Consider the following 11176-nt stretch of genomic DNA (forward strand, 5'->3'; position numbering starts at 1 on the left):
GAACTCTCAATGCCAGTCTGTTGTAGAAGCTCCTGGGACAAGCAGTGGAAAGTCCCCGCAGGAGGCTTCCCACGATGTCCTAGGCGGTTGCGGCGCCTCTTCGTGGGGAGCGTAGCCCGGAGCTGCGGGCAGGGCAGCGCTGGGGGTGGCCCGTCAGAGGCTGGGTCTGGGGACCCGAGACCAGGCCGGGACAGGAGGCTGTCCTGGCGGGAGCAGCCACTGCAAACGCCGCGCTGGCCTCAAACACCGCGTCCTTTGAATGTTTTAATTAAGAATAATGAATAGAGAAGGGCTTGGAGGCTCACGACTGGATCCCAGTACTTGGCGAGGAGGGAGGATTGCTTGAGGCCAGAGGTTGGAGACCAGCCTGGGCAACACAGTCAGACTCCATGCCTACAAAACAAACGAAGGAAAACAAACAGAAAAGAACCAAATTAGCCAGGCATGGTGGTGCAGGCCTGTGGTCCCAGCTCTTCGGGAGACTGAGGCAGGAAGACTGCTTGTGACCGAACCACTGCACTCCAGCCTGGGCGACAGAGCAAGACCATGTCCCAAAAAATGTGTATGTCTGGGTGAATGTATAGATTTTACAACTATTTTGAAAGTGGCCTTTTTAACTTTAAACAGAGCATTCTGGAGGAGACGCCTGACCCAGAGCGCTTTCCCTGAAGTTCGGTGCCCGAAGTGCACCCTTTTAGCCTTAAGAAAATTACTTAAATAAACACCTGAAATTCACAGCTATAAAAATAGTTGACAGGGAATTTACCTTAAATAATGACTATCACAGTTTTCATAAATAATCTAGGTAAAATATTAAATAATTTTGTAAATGTAATGGAATAAATACTTGTAAACAGACATGTCATATGATTGGGAATCTAAGGTTATTAATAGATATTAAGTAGCTGAGTAATTTCCAACTTAAAAAATATAGGAAAACATTTTTAAATGTTATTAAAAGGTAAATATTTTTGTCTAATTCAAAGCTTCTATAAAAATTATGTATAAAATGAGGTAAAAGGAACCAAGAAATAAGAGATGTAAAGAAAGTTTAAGATATAAACAGGTATTTTTGATAAGGTAAAAAAAGCAATTTTATGTAAGAAGGAATTTTGTGTGGTAAATTTTTTGCCCTAAAATAAAATGACTAGGTTGTCCAAGAAAGAGAAATATTTAGGTGAAACACAAAGTCTAAGCATAGTTTGAATCAACTATGCAAACTGTAATCAGATTAGTTAATAGGAACTTTTTTTTTTTTTTTTTTTTTTTTTTTTAGAAAACAGAGTTGTATAATTTAGTTGGGTATGATTAAGAAGAAAATTACAAAACTTTCTAGAGTTGGGTCTTTGATATTAACAAAATTACAAATAATTGATTAAAATAAGATTTTAAAATATGTAAAATGTTTTATTTAATATATTTATTTCTTTTTGAGACAGAGTCTCACTCTGTCACCCTGGAGTGCAATGGCGCGATCTTGGCTCACTGCAACCTTTGCTTCCTGGGTTCCAGCGATTCCATCTATATTTCTGAGCTACTGTCCATAAATCATAGGCTTCCATAACCCCCTTGGCTCAAGGTTAATAATCTGATAAAACTACTCACAGAACTTAGCAGAGAAATTTTACCTGTGTTTACCAGGTTATTATATAGGATACAACTCAGAAAAACCAAATGGAAAAAAACTGTACAGGAAAAAAAAATGATAGGACATCACTTTACTTTGTGAAAAGGAAAGATGTGGTGGGTAGTAAATATTGGTAAATGGCCACGATTAAGAACTCTCCATCCTTTGTGTTTTGCAGGAACAGCTTACTGCAAATAAATACCCTTTTTATTATGACTTTAGATGATGCTTCCTCTTTTAGATATCACAGATGCACAAACTCTAAATTCTCATTTTTCTCTCATAAACAAATAATTTTATCTTTGCTGTTCAGAACAAAATACTTGTTAAACAAACAAAAAAGAATGCTTGTGGTTTTTGCACATTAATTTTGTATCCTGAGACTTTGCTGAAGTTGCTTATCAGCTTAAGGAGATTTTGGGCTGAGACGATGGGGTTTTCTAAATATACCATCATGTCATCTGCAAACAGGGACAATTTGACTTCTTCTTTTCCTAAGTGAATACCCTTGATTTCTTTCTCTTGCCTGATTGCCCTAGCCAGAACTTCCAACACTATGTTGAATAGGAGTGGTGAGAGAGGGCATCCCTGTCTTGTGCCAGTTTTCAAAGGGAATTTTTCCAGTTTTTGCCCATTCAGTATGATATTGGCTGTGGGTTTGTCATAAATAGCTCTTATTATTTTGAGGTACGTTCCATCAATACCGAGTTTATTGAGCGTTTTTAGCATGAAGGGCTGTTGAATTTTGTCAAAAGCCTTTTCTGCATCTATTGAGATAATCATGTGGTTCTTGTCTTTGGTTCTGTTTATATGCTGGATTATGTTTATTGATTTGCGAATGTTGAACCAGCCTTGCATCCCAGGGATGAAGCCCACTTGATCATGGTGGATAAGCTTTTCGATGTGCTGCTGAATCCGGTTTGCCAGTATTTTATTGAGGATTTTTGCATCGATGTTCATCAGGGATATTGGTCTAAAATTCTCTTTTTTGTGTGTGTCTCTGCCAGGCTTTGGTATCAGGATGATGTTGGCCTCATAAAATGAGTTAGGAAGGATTCCCTCTTTTTCTATTGATTGGAATAGTTTCAGAAGGAATGGTACCAGCTCCTCTTTGTACCTCTGGTAGAATTCAGCTGTGAATCCATCTGGTCCTGGACTTTTTTGGTTGGTAGGCTATTAATTATTGCCTCAATTTCAGAGCCTGCTATTGGTCTATTCAGGGATTCAACTTCTTCCTGGTTTAGTCTTGGAAGAGTGTAAGTGTCCAGGAAATTATCCATTTCTTCTAGATTTTCTAGTTTATTTGCGTAGAGGTGTTTATAGTATTCTCTGATGGTAGTTTGTATTTCTGTGGGGTCGGTGGTGATATCCCCTTTATCATTTTTTATTGTGTCAATTTGATTCTTCTCTCTTTTCTTCTTTATTAGTCTTGCTAGCGGTCTGTCAATTTTGTTGATCTTTTCAAAAAACCAACTCCTGGATTCATTGATTATTTGGAGGGTTTTTTGTGTCTCTATCTCCTTCAGTTCTGCTCTGATCTTAGTTATTTCTTGCCTTCTGCTAGCTTTCGAATGTGTTTGCTCTTGCTTCTCTAGTTCTTTTAATTGTGATGTTAAGGTGTCAATTTTAGATCTTTCCAGCTTTCTCTTGTGGGCATTTAGTGCTATAAATTTCCCCCTACACACTGCTTTAAATGTGTCCCAGAGATTCTGGTATGTTGTATCTTTGTTCTCATTGGTTTCAAAGAACATCTTTATTTCTGCCTTCGTTTCGTTATGTACCCAGTAGTCATTCAGGAGCAGGTTTTTCAGTTTCCATGTAGTTGAGCGGTTTTGATTGAGTTTCTTAGTCCTGAGTTCTAGTTTGATTGCACTGTGGTCTGAGAGCCAGTTTGTTATAATTTCTGTTCTTGTACATTTGCTGAGGAGTGCTTTACTTCCAATTATGTGGTCAATTTTGGAATAAGTGCGATGTGGTGCTGAGAAGAATGTATATTCTGTTGATTTGGGGTGGAGAGTTCTATAGATGTCTATTAGGTCTGCTTGCTGCAGAGATGAGTTCAATTCCTGGATATCCTTGTTAACTTTCTGTTTCGTTGATCTGTCTAATGTTGACAGTGCAGTGTTGAAGTCTCCCATTATTATTGTATGGGAGTCCAAGTCTCTTTGTAAGTCTCTAAGGACTTGCTTTATGAATCTGGGTGCTCCTGTATTGGGTGCATATATATTTAGGATAGTTAGCTCTTCCTGTTGAATTGATCCCTTTACCATTATGTAATGGCCTTCTTTGTCTCTTTTGATCTTTGATGGTTTAAAGTCTATTTTATCAGAGACTAGTATTGCAACCCCTGCTTTTTTTTGTTCTCCATTTGCTTGGTAAATCTTCCTCCATCCCTTTATTTTGAGCCTATATATGTCTCTGCATGTGAGATGGATCTCCTGAATACAGCAGACTGAGGGGTCTTGACTCTTTATCCAGTTTGCCAGTCTGTGTCTTTTAATTGGAGCATTTAGTCCAATTATATTTAAGGTTAATATTGTTATGTGTGAACTTGATCCTGCCATTATGATATTAACTGGTTATTTTGCTCGTTAGTTGATGCAGTTTCTTCCTAGCCTCCATGGTCTTTACATTTTGGCATGTTTTTGCAATGGCTGGTACCAATTGTTCCTTTCCATGTTTAGTGCTTCCTTCAGGGTCTCTTGTAAGGCAGGCCTGGTGGTGACAAAATCTCTAAGCATTTGCTTATCTGTAAAGGATTTTATTTCTCCTTCACTTATGAAACTTAGTTTGGCCAGATATGAAATTCTGGGTTGAAAATTCTTTTCTTTAAGAATGTTGAATATTGGCCCCCACTCTCTTCTGGCTTGTAGAGTTTCTGCCGAGAGATCTGCTGTTAGTCTGATGGGCTTCCCTTTGTGTGTAACCTGACCTTTCTCTCTGGCTGCCCTTAAGATTTTTTTCCTTCATTTCAACTTTGGTGAATCTGGCAATTATGTGTCTTGGAGTTGCTCTTCTTGAGGAGTATCTTTGTGGCGTTCTCTGTATTTCCTGGATTTGAATGTTGGCCTGCCCTACTAGGTTGGGGAAGTTCTCCTGGATGATATCCTGCAGAGTGTTTTCCAACTTGGTTCCATTTTCCCCCACACTTTCAGGCACCCCAATCAGATGTGGATTTGGTCATTTTACATAATCCCATACTTCTTGCAGGCTTTGTTCATTTCTTTTTCTTCATTTTTCTTTTGGTTTCTCTTCTCGCTTCATTTCGTTCATTTGATCCACAATCGCTGATACTCTTTCTTCCAGTTGATCGAGTCAGTTACTGAAGCTTGTGCATTTGTCACGTATTTCTCGTGTCATGGTTTTCATCCCTTTCATTTCGTTTATGACCTTCTCTGCATTAATTACTCTAGCCATCAATTCTTCCACTTTTTTTTCAAGATTTTTAGTTTCTTTGCGCTGGGTACATAATTCCTCCTTTAGCTCTGAGAAGTTTGATGGACTGAAGCCTTCTTCTCTCATCTCGTCAAAGTCATTCTCTGTCAAGCTTTGATCCATTGCTGGCGATGAGCTGCGCTCCTTTGCCGGGGGAGATGCGCTCTTATTTTTCGAATTTCCAGCTTTTCTGCCCTACTTTTTCCCCATCTTTGTGGTTTTATCTGCCTCTGGTCTTTGATGATTATGGTGACGTACTGATGGGGTTTTGGTGTAGGTGTCCTTCCTGTTTGATAGTTTTCCTTCTAACAGTCAGGACCCTCAGCTGTAGGTCTGTTGGAGATTGCTTGAGGTCCACTCCAGACCCTGTTTGCCTGGGTGTCAGCAGCCGAGGCTGCAGAAGACAGAATATTGCTGAACAGGGAGTGTACCTGTCTGATTCTTGCTTTGGAGGCTTTCTCTCAGGGGTGTACTCCACCCTGTGAGGTGTGGGGTGTCAGACTGCCCCTAGTGGGGGATGTCACCCAGTTAGGCTACTCAGGGGTCAGGGACCCACTTGAGCAGGCAGTCTGTCCCTTCTCAGATCTCAACCTCCGTGTTGGGAGATCCACTGCTCTCTTCAAAGCTGTCAGACAGAGTCGTTTGCGTCTGCAGAGGTTTCTGCTGTTTTTGTTGTTGTTTACTGTGCCCTATCCCCAGAGGTGGAGTCTACAGAGACAGGCACGTTTCCTTGAGCTTCTGTGAGCTCCACCCAGTTCGAGCTTCCCAGCGGCTTAATGTACCTACTTAAGCCTCAGCAATGGCGGGCGCCCCTCCCCCAGCCTCGCTGCTGCCTTGCCGCGAGATCGCAGACTGCTGTGCTAGCATTGAGGGAGGCTCCTTGAGCGTGGGACCCTCCCGGCCAGGTGTGGGATATAATCTCCTGGTGTGCCTGTTTGCTTAAACCACAGTATTGGGGTGGGAGTTACCCGATTTTCCAGGTGTTGTGTGTCTCAGTTCCCCTGGCTAGGAAAAGAGATTCCCTTTCCCCTTGCGCTTCCCAAGTGAGGCGATGCCTCGCCCTGCTTCAGCTCTCGCTGGTCGGGCTGCAGCAGCTGACCAGCACCTATTGTCCAGCACTCCCTAGTGAGATGAACCCAGTACCTCAGTTGAAAATGCAGAAATCACTGGTCTTCTGTGTCACTCGCGCTGGAGGTTGGAGACTGGAGCTGTTCCTATTCGGCCATCTTGCTCTGCCCCCCCGCAAAAATACTTTTTAAACTCTCAAGTTGTTTCTCTGTGTTTTACTGATATTCTTGGTGTTTTCTTAAAACACATGTTTCAAGGTCTTTGACTATGAGACCACACATCTTCATCACTTTAGTGTCAATCTCTGGTGCTTTAGCTTTCAAGTCATGGTTTTATGAATGTATTTGATGCTTGTGGGCATCAAATGAGCACATTACATGATTAGGTATTTATTACAGCCTCAGCGGTCTGGCTTTGTGCTTATTCTTTCACAGATTCTAAGCAGGTTGGTTATTGTGTTCTCCTATGGTCACTGCTTCTTTTCAGCATTAGAGGGTGCTCTAAGCCTAGGTTTGCACATGTTCAAAGTTGCTGTGTTGTTCTGGCCGGAAAGGACTAGAAGAGGGCTTGAAGTGGCTACTCCAATCCACTGGCTTTGCAAGTTTCCTGATGGGACTGGGACAGGTCCATAGATTCTGTTTATGGTCCTCTGGTTGGGATCAGGCACTTTAGTGCTCTGCCCAGTGTGAGGCCCAGCACTGGGCTTCATGGCAACATGTGCCTGCTTCCCTCTCCTTCCTTTAAGCAGACACTGCCTCTGTCTGTGCTGTGCTTCCTGGGGTAGGGGAATGATGAGACTGGCAGTCTCATGGCTACCACAGCTGCTGTAATGCTGAGTCACACCCAAAGCCCACAGCCAGAGACCAGCACAGCACAGAGTGATGCCCAAGGCCCACACTGCTACAACTGCCTGCCACTGAGGTTTATGTGTGTCTCAAGGCTGCTGCAGAGCGTCAGTGGTGATGTGGGCTGGGAAACAAGACTGTCTCACCAAGGCTATGGGTCTCTATCTGGCACTGTGGCGGGTCCAGCAGCTCTGTCCACAGGCACCAGCTTGGAGTCAAGGCCACTGGGTTTTGCCTAGTGTTGGATTTCACCATGGCCAGCCTGGCACTGGGTTGCCAGGCAAAGCCTTGAGCTCATGTTCCTCTCCTTTTCCCTAGTAGATAGTCACTTCCAGTATTGTGCTGCTGAGGAATGGTGGGGGCAGTCCCTTGGTCACCAAGGCTTAGCTGGGCAATGCCCAAAGCTCATGGAAATTGGAACCAGAAAAAAACCTGGAGCATGTCCCAGACCAGTGCTGATATGCTCCGCCTGCTGCTCAAGTTTACTCATCGCCCAATGCCACTGGAGAAGGCCAGCAGTGATACAAACCAGAACCTGCGACTGTCCTGTTGGGGCTGCAGTTTTCCACCAGGTGCTGGGGGGAGTCTAGGGACTTTGTCCATGGGTCCTGGTCTGGGGTCAGGACTGTAGGGTTCTCCCTGGCATTGCATTTTACTGTGATCGGCCCAGCACTGGCCTTCAAGTCAAAACCCTTCACCCTCATCACTTTCCTTCCTCAAGTGAGCCATGTCCCTGAGCTGCACTGCTTGGAGTTGGGGAAAGGGGGAGATTAGCAATGGAATATTGTCTTTCCTCCATATTCAAAGCCTCTTTTCTTATTGCTGTGCTAAAATCAGGTACTCTGATCTCTCACCTGGTTGCCTTAGCTCTTGTGAAGGTATTTCTGTGCTTAGTTGTTCAATTTTATTTTTCTGTGGAGGAGATGATTTCTGGAGGGTCCTATTTCACCATCTTGCTTCACTCTTCCCTCAATTAAAGATTATTTCCCAAAGCCTCCTTCTGATTTTCCTGGAGCTGACTCTCCTGTCTCCATCTTTAAGGGTTTTTCATATGAAATATTTAGCCTTAAATGGCTTTAAGTTTTGGAAGATAAATTTCTCTTGGGGAAGGGAGCAGAAACAACCCTTGTATTCATACACAAAAGAGAGGGAGAGGAAAGCCTTGTCCACTTCTCTCCAGGTCTCCAGGGCTGAATTCTCTTGCCATGAGCTTTGCTCACTCCACTTAGACCTGCTGGGAAGTGGGCACAGATGACGGAGCCGGGACTGTTTACCATTTAGGCCTCAAGGTTTGCTGATATCTCATCTCCATAGTTTTCCTTCTGCCCGTTCTCTCCTTTCATAGGATTTGAGTGATGTAGCTCTGGCTGTGGAAACTATCTACCTCCTACCACCTTCTCCATCAAATCTTCCACACTCATATTTATTTGTCGTGTGTGCTCCTGGAGTCTCCAAATTGACTGAGGTGGTTCCTCTTGTGCCTATTTGGGATACAGACTGGCTGGAAGTTTCCAAACGCCCTGTGAGAAGCTGCGTCTGTAAGATAGATGTCTTGGTACACCATGGTCTTTCCACAGTCTCTCTTGGTCTCTGTTTTCTTGGCTGGGCACTAAATTCGATAACTAATGATGAGTGAAAAAAGAGTGACAAGGAATTGAAGAATACTTTCTTCACTTTATGTTTTCATGGATCCAAGGCATGCCCCAGCCAACACAGCAGATAAAGCAGGACATTGAGAATTTCAGTGCTCCAGTGGGGGTTCCAGCAGGAGGCACCCAATAATCACTACAGAGTGAGCTCTAACCATCCTGCTCTGGCGGGCAGGAGACTAGGAATCTGCCTTTTCTGCTCTGAATGGCACAGATGCATCTCTGGTGCATCTAGGGGGACAATTCGAGGAAGGTAAATTTTAGAAAACTGTGGCCATGTTTGAAAGACTGGAGAGAGCTGAACTCACTGAAAGGCTTCTATTACTCTATGAGCAGAGAGACAGGAGGCTATAGAAGAGATAATCATAGTGAAAGTTGTGAGGATCCAGAGTAAACAGGAGGGAAAGGGAGACTTCATCCTATAGGAAGGGCCAGGCCAGGACCATCCTTCAGCACAGCAGTCCCAGGTACCACAGGCTTGTGAAGCTAAACCTGTCTGACCTCACATTTGGTAATGACACCTGATCTCTGGTCAGATGAGAGAGGTAGCAAGTGCTGACTCCAGGTTCTGTATAAAGTCTGATCAGTCATGCAGAACGACGGACATTGCACCAAAGGTCAATAATATTTTAATGAATAATATACCTGTAGCATTTATGTATTGCATTTTGTTATATGAGAAACAATTTCAGGCCAGGTGCAGTGGCTCACGCCTGTAATCCCAATACTTTGGGAGGCCGAGGTGGGTGGATCACGAGGTCACGAGTTCAAGACCAGCCTGGCCAAGATACTGAAACCCCATCTCTACTAAAAATACAAAAAATTAGCTGGGTGTTGTGGCAGGAACCTGTAATCCCAGCTACTCAGGAAACTGAGGCAGGAGGATTGCTTGAACCCAGGAAGTGGAGATTGCAGTGAGCTGAGATCATGCCACTGCACTTTAGCCTGGGCAACAGAATGAGACTCCGTCTCAAAAACAAAACAAAACTAAACAAACAAAACAAAACAAAACAAAACAAAAGCACTTTCTCTATTGGTTCATTTAAAACATTTAATCACACTAAAATGATTCTTAAATAATTTTGCAGATGAGAATTGTGAGTTTCAGATTGGGGAATCATTTGTCCATAGTCACAATTAATAAGATTCATGACATAATTGCTTGCATGTGGTTAGTTCACAGATTTAATTAAAATACCTTTGATCAGAGTTTACTTATAGATTTTCAAGTATTTTAGAATCAGCAGTCAGTAGTCACCTTTAGCATCTCATTGTAGAATGGTCAGGATATTTACACCACACCTTATGTCATGTCCTCATGGTAAAATGTATCATGTATTTAGAGTGTATTCATCTCTGTGAATGTATCTGAAAGGCATATGCCAAGTCAGCCTGGAGAATATTTGACTGGGCCCCAAGCAGATTTTGACCTTTTAATATACACAGCTACCTTTTCCCAGTGGAAAGGGAGATAGTCCTTGACCATTTCCTGTGGACGTTGCCAGAGATGGTGCAGGCTGAATAAGAATGCCCACCATCTGTCCAGGAACCAGTGTTCTTCAAGGATGTTGCTGTGGACTTCACCAGGGAGAGTGTGTCCTGCAGAGAAAGCAGCACAGAGGTGCTTTGCTAGAGAGGCATAGCCATCTGTGCATGGGATGTCTGTGGCTGACACTTCCAAACTCGTGTATTTAATACAAAGTCATCCAGAACACTTTCTCCGTATTCCACCCTGCCTGTATCCTGATTCCTAGACTTCCTTACATGTGCACGAAGGAAATTTGTTTATTCACATATTTACTTACTCATTCACTGACTGTGCAATGATGAGGGGGCACTGGCTCTGGGAAGGGAGGTTGGAGAAGGAGGCAGAATGCAGTTTGGGGTTAAGGCTCGGTAATGGAAGAGAGACTGGGAAGCTGAGGACCAGGAGCAAGGAAAAGCTCTACTCAGCCTCCCCTGGTGATGCTATGCTCACCAGGGGCTGGCAGGACCTGCAGGTTTGTGACCTGAAGTGGAGGGTCAGTGCAGCCACATACCCAAGGCAGGCACCTAATGTATGGGCTTCACTAGGAAGGAGGGTGTCCTGAGGACAGCAATAGAAACAGCGCTCCTGTTGTCTCACATTGGAGTTTCTTGTTCCCACATTCTGCTGTCCCAGTGAACAGCATAGGACCATCCTTCCCACATGCTGAGTTCCTTCCCTTTTGGCACAGGAAGGGGTGTGTTGATTTGAAGCCCTAAAATAAATATTCTCAGCACTCAGGACCGATTTGTCAATATCGATTGTACCTAAGAAAGTACCCTGGAGGAAGAGAAAAGGAGGAAGCGTCAGAAATGGCACCTTTCCTTATGGAATCACGGGTCTGTCTCCATCCTGCAGTGCTGTGTTTAGGACTTGCTCATCTTCTCCGACTCTGCAGTGTCCTGCCTCACACATTTGCTCACATTTACCGAGGGCCTGGCTTCAGCCCTCTCCCATCTCCTTGTCACAGCCTCCCAGTGAAATGAAAGCTGTGAAGAGCTTCTGTTTGGGGCATCATCCTTGGCAG

At 43.7% G+C, this 11176-nt stretch overlaps 1 protein-coding gene and 1 long non-coding RNA gene across 2 annotated transcripts in view; both read right to left on the reverse strand.

Moving 5' to 3' along the window:
* Window positions 1–11176, reverse strand: part of LOC105472068 (ankyrin repeat domain-containing protein 30B-like) — a 539363-nt gene that overhangs the window by 273659 nt on the left and 254528 nt on the right. The gene's annotated exons all lie outside the window — the stretch shown is intronic.
* Window positions 252–11173, reverse strand: LOC139356334 (uncharacterized). Its single transcript, XR_011608032.1, has 3 exons — window positions 10969–11173; window positions 10075–10223; window positions 252–393 (listed from the first exon to the last, which is right to left on the reverse strand). It is a non-coding gene; the product is annotated as an uncharacterized lncRNA (long non-coding RNA).

Source organism: Macaca nemestrina, chromosome 9 (genome assembly GCF_043159975.1).
Source record: "Macaca nemestrina isolate mMacNem1 chromosome 9, mMacNem.hap1, whole genome shotgun sequence".
NCBI classification, from domain to species: domain Eukaryota; kingdom Metazoa; phylum Chordata; class Mammalia; order Primates; family Cercopithecidae; genus Macaca; species Macaca nemestrina.